Source organism: Salmo salar, chromosome ssa28 (assembly GCF_905237065.1).
Source record: "Salmo salar chromosome ssa28, Ssal_v3.1, whole genome shotgun sequence".
Lineage (NCBI taxonomy): Eukaryota > Metazoa > Chordata > Actinopteri > Salmoniformes > Salmonidae > Salmo > Salmo salar.
Window position 1 is genome coordinate 12,183,558 of NC_059469.1, and position 12,808 is coordinate 12,196,365.

A 12,808-nucleotide genomic window follows, 5' to 3' on the forward strand; every position below is an offset into this window, starting at 1 on the left:
CTGCCTTGTATCGTTACCAAGGTGACCACCGAAACTCTTAATTACCCATCGTTTCAGATGATTTTCTAGAAATCACTCTTGTCCGATGACCTCACCACGCTCTCAAATAGAGCTCTGTGATAAGGCCCTAGACTGGTAACAACCCGGACACGGTCGGCAAACAACGCAGTGCTGATTATAAATAGACTTAGAGTTAGTACCAGATCTGGGCTCTAGCAAGGCGACAGGGAGGGGAGAATACTTAGTGAGAACTCACACCTCAGTCACTACAGTACTATCTGAACCTGGGGGAGGTCGGGTGAGGACATCCCTAAGGTGGATCAGGATTCCCCTTCTCTACAGCAACAGGTCTTCTGTTGAATGATCAGAGTGAGTATTGTGCAATCTTTTCTTCTAGCCCTGCTTCTAGGGAGCAGGGTGTGGGTCAATTTGTCAAATCATGAATTTAAACACATATATATTTACGAATTGAAAATGAAATACAATTAAATACAGTATATTTTTCAAATAAATTGGTGGATTGAATTGAACAATCCAATATGCCACTTTTTCAATTCTTGAATGAGAGTTTCAGTACATTTAGTTCTCCTGAATTGAGATGGAATTGACTCCAGGCAGCCTTGGTATGGAGAGAATGCTGAACCTCTTTTCACCTGGTTGATAAGGATGTATCTATTGCAAACATCAGGTAGAGCTTCTAAAAGTTATTAGTACTGGCATAGAAATAACCCAGCTTATAACATAAATATCATGAAATAATACCGTATGTCATTGATGAAAGACTCGTAACCTAGCTGTCCTTTACTTGACTTGCTCAATATTAAGCGCTTGTAACAGTTTCTTGATTCACTCCTACTTTAGTAATCAAAGTGTGACAACAGAGGATGAATATATTTCACTAAACTATGCTGTGTGATACAGGCTTCAAAGACAGATCTATTAAGATTCATAACTGTAGGCTTTGGATGGGTAACCTAAGAAGATGATAATAGCCTTCATTGAAGCTAGGGTGATAATGCAAAGGTGAATCACATTATTCTCCCTCTCAGATTATCAGATTTAGAAAAAGAGAGACGGATAGGGAAAATAGCTCGGAACTGTTTGTGAATATTGCAGGTAGGTTTGGAATGTTTTTTTCCCACTTACTCAGGGAGCAACTGAGTAAGGGATAGAGAGAGAGGGAGAGTGAGAGAGAATGTGCACACGAGAGGAGAGCGAGTAAGGAGAGGAGAGCAAGAGAGAAGGCGAGAGAGCGAGACAGACTACAGGCATGTTGAGTAAATATCGAAATGGAAGCACTTGAGCGCTGCTCCAGAAAGATGGTTTGATAGCACTAGTTCTGACATTGTTGCGTTTCAGGGATCTTGCTGTGAGACATTGTGTTTAGATCTCTCCTGGCACACACAGTTATCTTCAGGGATGCTTGCTCTGTGACATCAACCAATATTCAAAATAAGATTATAAGTCAAAAGTGTAGCGAGCGGCGAAGACGTGTAGACATTTTGGCTGGGGCGAACAGGGCGAACAGCGGATAGGGGGTTTGGGTCTCATGAGACCTAGTGTGTCCGTCTGTGTCGGTGTGTGTGTGTGTGTGTGTGTGTGTGTGTGTGTGGGTCTGATGAGGCCCAGTCAGATCAGAAAGCAGACGGTTTGGTTGTTTATAGAAGGAGGTCCACAGCGTCTGTTCAGAACGAAGGTATCTGCTGGGCTGATCCCAGAAGCTGGGCCCTAATTAGAAACAACTGGGCAGAATTCAGTTCAGTGGCTGCAGATTGAGAGAGATCTGAGTCTTATAGAGCTTGGCTGGTGGCTCGGCTGGCTGACAAAGGCAGGCAGGCAGACTGCACCTCGGGGCTCATGTCTGTGCATTAAGACTTTCCTGGCCCTGTCTGTGTTAGTGTGTGTTTCACGGATGGCAAAAACAGAATTGTAATTCAGGAGGGCCACCTGACTAGCTGGAACACACACACACACACACACACACACACACACACACACACACACACACACACACACACACACAACAGGATACATACAAACACACTTGTCAGGTCAAATCTGTAAATCTGTTTCCAATTTCCAACGTCTTTCATGTGTTAGTGCTTGCCCTATTGCCTTCGAGAAACATTACATCATATGGGAGTCTGTTCAGGCAGTACTGTAGGTGCCTCATTGGTTTCTACTCTTTCAACTCTGCTTGAGTCACTTATCATTTACTAATGTTGTTATTATGTTCAATTTTTTTTCCTAAGCAAACATGAGCTGAAACTGCCACGCCATTAGAGCTTTACACTACGGGCGAAGTTGACCTGAACGTGGCAGTATATCCCTCTAACCATGCCTCGGCAACACAGTGATTGCATCCAAGGCAGGCAATAGAACTTCTTGGAACTGGGACCCAGACATAAAATATTCAACCTTTCAAGTCAATCTCTAATTCTGTCATCAAATCATCTCATGGAAGAGCTCCTCATTGACTTGGCATCAGGACTTCTCTGAACGGCTGCTGGCCGGGGCCACTGCATCCAAGGTTGTAATTTTTGAACCAGGTGATGAGGTTTCTCATAATGTAGATGAAATAATCATGTGAAGAGGTTATTATTACTGAACAGGTTTGGACTCTTATGTATAGCATAAAACCGGAGAGATATTTGAATAAAAGGAAATATGTTGATCTGAGGGATCCCATACCAAATATCACTGTCAGACACTGTTCTGGGGTGATTTGTGTGTGTGTATATGTGTGTGTGTGTAATTGGACACCATATAGCTTCAACCGGAGAAAGAGTGTGAGAGAGAGAGAAATACAGAAAGAAAGTCAGAGAGAGAGAGAGAGAGAGAGAGAGAGAGAGAGAGAGAGAGAGAGAGAGAGAGAGAGAGAGAGAGAGAGAACCAGCCCACTTTGAGAGGAATGACTAATGTCTTCACATCATAATGTCTTCACATAATGGTGATTCATGGTACTGTAACTGCTATTGGAGTGTATAATTAAGATTCACTATGAAAAACGACATCACTTCTGACCTTTGTCACGATCACGTAACACAAACTATGAGAGTAGGGCTTAGAAGTAACTCCAAACCCACTGTTACAGTCTGAGGGATTGTGGGGAGCTTTGAAATGAGACTAAATCAATTTATTCTCTGTTATTTAAAAGATACTCATATCTGGAATGACAGAGAGAAGGGCAAGGAACCAAGACCTATAAAAAAACAACCAATTTCCAATCACACCAAAATGAGCATTTCTTTACTCTGGACTGTTGGTTGGAGGAGAGCTTCTTTCCAATCGTTTGCTGAACGTTTAATCATTTCGACAATTGTAGGTAGTTTTCTACAGATTGAAAATGATTTCGAAGGGTTCCGGCTGCTCTCTCCTCTCTTCTTTCTTTCCTTTTTCAAGGAAAACAATGAGAAACAAAACACATTCTCCGCTCTCTAGCCTGCTCGCATGCACACCCCAGACGAAAGCATCCAACAGAAACACAGCGAACTAAAATAGAAGCCGCTATTTCTATCTGGCTCTACTGTTATTTATAAAAAAGTGGCATGCCCTACGTTAAATTATAACATCATAAGGTCTTTCTGAACTCTTATTTCTGCCTTCTACCCTCCAGCCTATGACTCATGGGAAGTATGCAGTGACGTCACGTCAGCCCATACTACTCCCCTCTAGCACCGATGAAGCATTGATATTTAACTAGCTCATTCATTGACCTGATTCAATCAAGAGGGTAACTCACTTACCATCACTTAGACTACATACCAACCTGTTTCTTGTTTGAACAGATAGTTTGATATATTATATCGGTCCCACAGGTAATTCTCTACAGCGATTATCTTAATATGAGAATTATAGTTAATAAGTTTAGTTTGATAACACCTGTTTTCTGTTGTCCATTCAGGCAAGATTGGAGTTAAAAAGCTTTGATGGACCAGCATCAGTCAGAACATTGGTTGTATATGCTCAAACGGATCATAACATTTGCATACAGTACCAGTCAAGTTTGGACATACCTACTTGATCAAAGGTTTTTCTTTATTTTTACTATTTTCTACATTGTAGAATAATAGTGAAGCCATCAACACTATGAAGTAACACTTATGGAATCATGTAATAACCCAAAAGTGTTAAACATATCTAAATATATTTTATATTCTTAAAAGTAGTCACCCTTTGCCTTGATGACAGCTTTGCACACTCTGGGCATTCTCTCAAACAGCTTCATGAGAAATGCTTTTCCAACAGTCCTTGAAGGAGTTCCCCCATATGCTGAGCACTTTTATAATGGCACAAGGTGAGACCCAGATGCAGACACAGGAGGCAGATGGTTAGAGTCTTAGTTGTTTATTTATATCCAAAAGGAGTAGGCAAGAGAACGGTCGTGGACAGGCAAAAGGTCAAAACTAGATTCTGAGTCCAAGAGGTACAGAGTGGCAGACTGGCTCGATGTCAGGGCAGGCAGAAGGGTCAGGCAGGCTGGAACGGAGTCCACAAAAAACAGGCAAGGGTCAAAACCGGGAAGACTAGAAAAAGAGAATAGAAAACCGGAGCACGGGAAAAACACGCTGGTTGACTTGAAAACATACAAGACAGGAAACACAGGGATAAATAAGCGACACTGGGGAAAATAAGTGACACCTAGAGGAGGGGTAGACAATCACAAGAACAGGTGAAACAGATCAGGGCATGACAACTTGTGGGCTGCTTTTCCTTCACTCTGCAGTCCAACTCATCCCAAACCATCTCAATTGGGTTGAGGTTGGGTGATTGTGGAGGCCAGGTCATCTGATGCAGCACTTCATCACTCGCCTTCTTGGTAAAATAGCCCTTACACAGCCTGGAGGTGTGTTTTGGGTCATTGTCCAGTTGAAAAACAAATGATAGTCCCATTAAGCGCAACCAGATGTGATGGTGTATCGCTGCAGAATACTGTGGTAGACATGCTGGTTAAGTGTGCCTTGAATTCTAAATAAATCACAGACAGTGTCACCAGCAAAGCACCCCCACACCTCATCCTCCATGCTTCACGGTGGGAACCACACATGCGGAGATCATCCGTTCACCTACTCTGCGTCTCACATAGACCCAGCATTTGGAACCGAACATCTCAAATCTGGATTTCCACTGGTCTAATGTCCATTGCTCGTGTTTCTTGCCCCAAGAAAGTCTCTTCTTATTATTGGTGTCCTTTAGCTGTGGTTTCGTTTCAGCAATTCGACCATGAAGGCCTGATTCACGCAGTCTCCTCTGAACAGTTGATGTTGAGATGTGTCTGTTACTTGAACTCCGTGAAGCATTTATTTGGGCTGCAATCTGAGGTGCTCTAATGAACTTTTCCTCTGCAGCAGAGGTAACTCTGGGCCTTTCCTGTGGCGGACCTCATGAGAGCCAATTTCTTCATAGCACTTGATGGTTTTTGCGACTGCAATTGAATAAACTTTCAAAGTTCTTGAAATTTTCTGGATTGAGTGACCTTCATGTCTTAAAGTAATAACGGACTGTAATTTCTCTTTGCTTATTTGAGCTGTACTTGACATAATATGGACTTTGGTCTTTTACCAAATAGGGCTTTCTTCTGTACACCATCCCTACCTTGTCACAACACAACTGATTGGCTCAAAAGCATTAAGGAGGAAAGATATTCCACAAATTAACTGAAGGCACACCTGTTAATTGAAATGCATTCCAGGTGACTACCTCCTAAAGCTGGTTGAGAGAATGCCAAGAGTTTGCAAAGCTGTCATCAAGGCAAAGGGTGGCTATTTGAAGAATCTCAAATATAAATATATTTAGATTTGTTTAACACTTTTTTTGTTACTAAATGATTCCATATGTGATATTTCATAGTTTTGATGCCTCACTATTATTCTACAATGTAGAAAATAGTAAAAATAAAGAAAAACCCTTGAATGAGTAGGTGTGTCCAAACTTTTGACTGGTACTGTACATTCAGTTAATGCCACGCAAGACCGACCAAGGTAATAGTGGTGATGCTATGCAAGACTGAGGATAGCCAATAACACACATGCAAACTATGAGCTTCAAAGCTTTAACTTCTGGCACAAGAAGGCCTCTCTTTCCCCAGATCACTCACACACATAGACATGCTTACATGACTACCAGTTCACCAGGTAATCATTCATGGAAAAAACACACTGTAAGGTGAGGGGGCTGTGATCCTACTCTTTCTAACTGCCAACATGGATACATTTGGGAATTGCTCTCCCTAACACAACAAAACTGCTCTCTGGTGAGTTATTAAGAAAGCAAACTGCAACAGTCATACAAATGACATTTTATTGGTCACATACACGTGATAAGCCGAGGTTATTGCGGGTGTAGCGAAATGCTTGTGCTTCTAGCTCCGACAGTGCAGTAATATCTAACAAGTAATATCTAACAAATTACACACTATATACCCAATACACACATCTAAGTAGGAATGAATTAAGACTATATACATATGGATGAGCGATGTCAGAGCGGAACAGACAAAGATACAGTAGAATAGTATAGAATACAGTATATACATATGAGATGAGTAATGCCAGATATGTAAACATTATTAATAGACTATTGTTCCATTCCTTAAAGTGACCAGTGATTTCTAGTCTATGCCTATAGGCAGCAGCCTCTCTGTGTTAGTGATGGCTGTTTAACAGTCTGATGGCCTTGAGATAGAAGCTGTTTTTCAGTCTCCCGGTCCCAGCTTTGATGCACCTGTACTGACCTCGCCTTGTGGATGGTAGTGGGGTGAACAGGCCGTGGCTCGGGTGGTTGATGTACTTGATGATCTTTTTGGCCTTCCTGTGACATCGGGTGCTGTAGGTGTCCTGGAGGGCGGGTCGTTTGCCCCTGGTAATGTGTTTGGCAGACCGCACCACCCTCTGGAGAGCCTTGCGGTTGCGGGCAGTGGGAATATGGAAAAGGATGAGTTCAATATGTTTCATAGATCAGTTGCTGTTAGCCAAATACTTCAGAGAGAGGTGTGATCATGACCTGCTATAATGAGTTTCCATAAAACTCTATGATTATATAAATAGCCCACTCAGCTCAACTTTAAAAAATGGAACATTCTACAATAATTAATCTAACTAGGCCTAGCCTATGCCTACTTATAACGGCACAGGGCGAGACCCAGATGCACACACAGGAGGCAGATGGTTCGCGTCTGATTCTTATTTAAATACAAGGGGCAGGCAATAGGCAGGTCGAGGACAGGCAGAAGATCATTAACCAGGTCAGAGTCCGAAAGGTATGGGGGGGGCAGGCAGGCTCGAGGTCAGGGCAGGCAGAACAGGTCGGAACCTGGAGGGCTAGAAAACAGAGACTAGGAAAAACATCAGCATGGAAACACGCTGGTAGGCTTGACAACAGACAAACAGAGAGCACAGGTATAAATACGCTGGGGATAATGGGCGACACTTGGAGGGGGGTGGAAATAAGCACAAAGACAGGTGAAACAGATCAGGGTGTGACAGCACCCCCCCTCTAGGGAGCATACCTGCTTGACCGGGGTGCTGGCAGTGGAACTCGGCAATGAGGGCCAGGTCCAGGATGTCCTTAGCTGGGATCCAGCACCTCTCCTCAAGGCCATAACCCTCCCAGTCAACCAGGTACTGGAAACCCCTGCCTCAAGGTCAAACCCTCAGGAGGCGTCCCACCGTGTACGCCAGACGTGGAGGAGGGGTGGGCCTGGAAACAGGAGACAAAGGACGAGAGAAGAGCTTAATCTTGGGCACATGGAAAGTGGAATGTATACGGAGGGTATGGAGCAACAAAAGACGAACAGCAGTGGGGCTAAGGACTTTAGAGATGAGGAAAGGACCAATAAAACAGGGAGAAAGTTTATGGGACTCCACCCAGAGGGGCAGGTCCCACGTAGACAGCCATATCCTCTGCCCGAGAAGATAGTGGGGAGCCGGAGTATGGTGGCGGTCCGCTTGTCGACAATACCTGGAGGTGGCCTTGGGAAGAGCAGACCGAACTCTCTTATAGGTAGGCTGACAGTGGCGGACAAACATCTGGCCGAGGGTATGTTGACCTCTTCTTGCTCTGGGAAGAGCGGGGTCTGATGACCCATGGAGGACTCAAGGGCGAGCAGGGAAGAGTGTTCCGGGTGTACTCCACCCACACAAGTTGCCGGCTCCAGGTGGTGGTGTTGGTCAAGACGAGGCACCTAAGCGCAGTCTCCAGGTCTTGACTGGCACACGCCGACTGGCCGTTGGACTGGGGATGAAACCCGGAGGACAGGCTGGCCGACGACCCAATGAGGGTGCAGAACGCAGGGTCCGGGCTGGGAACGTTGTGCCTTGCGAACCAGGCTCTTGATACCCCAGACAACTGTAGCTGCCAGAGATGAGGTAGGGAGGATGGTCTCAGAGTCAGACAGTGTGGCAGCAGAACTATACAGGCGAGAGAGAGCGTCCGTCTTCACATTCTTGGACCCTGGGTGGTAGGAGATGGTGAAGTTGAACCTGGTGAATAACAGGGCCCAACGGGCCTGCCTAGAATTAAGGCGCTTGGCGGCAACATAGCGCTCAGGAGGAGGTAAGCCGAGTTCTCGGGAAGCCGGGGTAGGCTGTACAAAATCATCATTGGCAGGGGAATTACTGAGCGTTCGGGACGTCTCCGTTGTGGCATGCTGCCTTATAGATAGTCCACAGAATTGCTCTAGTAATGTCTTGAAACCCTGGTTATGGCGTCCCGGCAGCATATGGAGACCTTCCATAAGGCTCTAAAGTAGCTCCTCATATTTTACAATGGTTGCTCCCTGCAGAGAGACAGCGTTGCGGAGCCGGTCCGAGTCTGCTGGGTCAGTCATGGCCAGTTCGTACTATAACGGCACAGGGCAAGACCCAGACGCAGATGGTTCGAGTCGCTGATATTTATTAAAATACAAGGGGCAGGGAATAGGCAGGTCGAGGACAGGCAGAAGTTCTTTAACCAGATCAGAGTGCAAAATGTACAGGGGGGCAGGCAGGCTCGAGGTCAGGGCAGGCTGAATGGTCAGGCAGGCAGGCTCAGAGTCAGGGCAGGCAGAACAGGTCGGAACCAGAAAGGCTAGAAAACAGAGACACGGAAAACCACGCTGGTAGGCTTGACAAGACAAACTGGCAACAGACAAACAGAGAACACAGGTATAAATACATTTACATTTACATTTAAGTCATTTAGCAGATGCTCTTATCCAGAGCGACTTACAAATTGGTGCATTCACCTTATGATATCCAGTGGAACAACCACTTTACAATAGTGCATCTAAATCTTTTAGGGGGGAGGATTACTTTATCCTATCCTAGGTATTCCTTAAAGAGGTGGGGTTTCAGGTGTCTCCGGAAGGTGGTGATTGACTGGGGATAATGGGGAAGATGGGCGACACCTAGAGGGGGGTGGAGACAAGCACAAAGGCGGGTGAAACAGATCAGGGTGGAGTGGAGACAAGCACAAAGGCAGGTGAAACAGATCAGGGTGTGACACTACTCTGTTTTGTGGATTAAAAGTTACAAATCAAATTGTATTTGTCACATGCGCCTAATACAACAATGTGTTCCGGCCTTTCTAGGGAGTTTTTCCTAGCCACCGTGCTTCTACACCTGCATTGCATGCTGTTTGGGGTTTTATTTAGGCTGGGTTTCTGTACAGCACTTTGTGACATCAGCTGATGTAAGAAGGGCTTTATTAATAAATGTGATTGGTTGATTGCTTACTTACAAGCCCTTAACCAACAACGCAGTTCAAGAAATCGAGTTAAGAAAATATTTACTAAATAAACTAAAGTAAAAAATGTAATAAAAAGTAACAATAAAATAACAACAACGAGGCTATACACAGGGGGTACCGGTACAGAGTCAATGTCCGGGATAAAATGCGATTATGTTATAGGCCTACAATAAAAACGCCAAGGTTAAGCTAAAGAAATGTAAATAACTCCTGGTCGGAGTATGAGGGTTTTGGCTAGAAGAAATACAGCATCTGCCAGATTTGACTTTCATAGCAGGTTAGGAGAACTTAGCCTACGCAGCATGTTAGGATAATTAACGTAGCAGGTAAAGAGAGTTAGGTTAGGAAAATGGATAGGGTTAGCTAAACTGCAAACATTTTCTACTTCTGAAGTCAATTTGACAAAATCTGTATCTGATCTAGACATGACCGAGTTTGAGAGGCAAATGCAGAGGTAAATTGAGGAGCACAAGGTTTTTAATGGGTTGTAGGTAAAGCTAATTAGCTCATTTCAGGGGGTAGGACATGTTCTAGTCTAAGCCTATCCTTGTGGTATTTATGCCTAAATAATGATTCAACCAGATATAGATTTGGAAATTATCTTCATGTGTAATGTAGCCTTACTAAATAGGCCTATGTATAGGTCTATACCTTTTCATGTCATTATGGAAGTGTATTCTTTATTTTTGACTTGCCCCATACCAACAAAAAAAAGTGAAATGTTAAGAATTGGCCAAATAATATATTTCCATACAAATCTATGTATTACAAATACATTTAGAAATATATGTCACGTATTAAAATATATTTCAAATGGAATAAAAATACATTATAGACCCTATGCCTACCTCACATGCAATGTCTTGACAAAATGATTTAAGTGATGCATACTGTATGTAGCACCTGTAGTCCACATCTATTTAAGTAATTGGTTTGATTTCACATTGGTATTTCTAATTCTCAAATCACATCACTTTCTTCTTTGCATTCCATCACATATTGGTCATCCTAATGTTAAAAGAGAAGACGTCACTCCCCAAGCCTACATACCAAACAGAGTAATGACGTCTCTATTTCTCACGATTGCCCTGCTGGCTGCCGCCACAATCCTATTTTCAACGCTGTCTGAAGATTGAGTGACTCTGACATTTGGCACGGCTGTTGCCGTGACCGTCGAGCGCCGCTTAGTTGAACTGTCCGTGCTATCTGGGATCCTTGGGACGTCCATACCCCCCATTGAAGTTGACATTTAAGATGGTTAAGGTAAGGGTTAAGGTTAGGTAAGGGTTAAGGTTATGTTTAGGGTAAGGGTTAAGGTTCTAGGGTAGGGACGTCCCAGAGATTCAGAATAGCACTCCGTTGAACAGCTTCGAAACATCTTCATGGACTTTTGAATTAAGTGCAAATGGCAGTCTCGCTTAGTCGCTTCACTCCCGACAGCTCCAGTAAAATGCAACAAAGAGGTACCCCTTACCATCCGGTTCCCACAGGTATTTCTTTGTTTTTATACAAAAGTTACTGCTCTATAATAATTATGGAATGCGTAATGAAACAAACGTCTATCTGTGCGCGTGATGAGCAGTGTTTTGGGAGTAAATTATCAGTGAAATGGGATCTCAGCTAAGGAATTCGGTTATTAGTGTAACGTTTTATTTCACTTTTAGAATATTAAATATGACAGTAAAAGCGTGCGCAATTCTGACGTCTCACATCAATTTAGAAATACATCAAATCATAAGCGCAGGACTATTCGATTTTTATGTTAGTGTGTCTGACCCATAGAGAGGGGAGAGTGGGGTACACTTACTCTTTTTTTTTTTTTTTTACTTTCAGCATCATTAGGTTAAGGGAAATGTGGTATTCTTTCTAACAAAGATATCTACATATATTTCAGGATGTTATGTAACCCTGGGAATAATCAGAAGTCATGTAAACATAACAGTTTTGAAAACGTTGTCCAAAAAAAGTAGCCTCTTGGCACCATTTAGGGGGTAATTTGAGTTAAGGGACAGGGTAAATTGAGCCACGTTGGGGTGGTTGACGGTGTTCTGTGATGGTGCTGGTAGGTCAAAGTTTAATTCATGAAATGGGGGTGTGGTATACTGGACAAGTAACTGCCAAAATAACGGAAACACTTGAGTAATTGAGGGATATAACGTATATAGAAAGCAGGTGCTTCCACACAGGTGTGGTTCCTGAGTTAATTAGGCATTTAACATTCCATCATGCTTAGGGTCATGTATAAAAATGCCCAGTTGTGCGTTATTTTGGCTACCATGGCTAGAAGAAGAGATCTCAGTGACTTTGAAAGAGGGGACTCAAAAGGGCTAGGGGGTTCAAAGTGTGTATGTGAGTCAGTCACCAGATATCAACCCATTAAACACTTAATGGAAAATTCTGAAGTGGTGCCTTACCCTTCCATTTCTTGAGCAGTTGTTTGGGACAGGGATGTTGTTTCGATGTGCCAATTCATAGGCAGGTTCTCTGCATTTGAGGCTACTGTTCTGTGAGATGTTCTGTAAACTGTTCCGTTAGATTTTTGATATGTTTAGCAAGCTCAGACTCCATGTCACCAGATGAGACCTTGTGTGCCACTGCTACTCTATCATAGCCTCTCTTTCGCACAGGTACATGCTCATTTTCAGCACATGCAACAATGTTGATGACAACGATGTTTCCACTTTTCTTCTTAATATAAGTCCACAAGTGGTGTATAACTGCACTATTAGTTTTTCCTTACATTGCAAACAGCTGGTTTGTCTTTTCTTATCAAGTTTTAGCTACATCGCGTTAGCTGCTAATGCTAATCACTAGTTAGCTGGCTAGCAAGCTAGTTAATAAATGTACTGAGTTAGAGCAAACATAGCTAGCTAAAACAGCCTGATACCAGTGCTGGTGTAGGCCTAAATCAGCATGTTGTTAGTGCAACAGTATCTTCTAAACCAAAGAGGAATAGGCGAAGCATGAATATGTTGGCTACATGAAGAAACATTTAATGTAGCCAAAGATTATAGGTCCCCTAGGAAACACTGAACATCACTTCGTTCCTAGCCTGTCACAATAACTCCTCCCTGGCATTTTC

At 43.3% G+C, this 12,808-nt stretch overlaps 1 protein-coding gene and 1 long non-coding RNA gene across 9 annotated transcripts in view; one reads left to right on the forward strand and one right to left on the reverse strand.

The window, feature by feature from the left end:
* The first annotated feature begins 228 nt into the window (after positions 1-228).
* The window catches only part of myocd (myocardin), a 147,410-nt gene continuing 134,830 nt past the window's right edge, over positions 229-12,808 (forward strand). For 3 of the 8 annotated variants that reach the window (XM_014179537.2, XM_014179539.2, XM_045710229.1), the window contains exon 1: positions 10,875-11,216. The gene's annotated coding sequence lies outside the window, so the exon portion shown is untranslated. Of the gene's footprint in view, positions 370-10,838; positions 11,217-12,808 lie in introns of those variants that run through there. The other 5 variants (XM_014179540.2, XM_014179542.2, XM_014179543.2 and 2 more) reach the window with 3 other exon arrangements.
* On the reverse strand, positions 6,755-12,638 carry LOC106589489 (uncharacterized). Its single transcript, XR_001324855.2, has 3 exons — positions 12,141-12,638; positions 7,508-7,698; positions 6,755-6,899 (listed from the first exon to the last, which is right to left on the reverse strand). It is a non-coding gene; the product is annotated as an uncharacterized lncRNA (long non-coding RNA).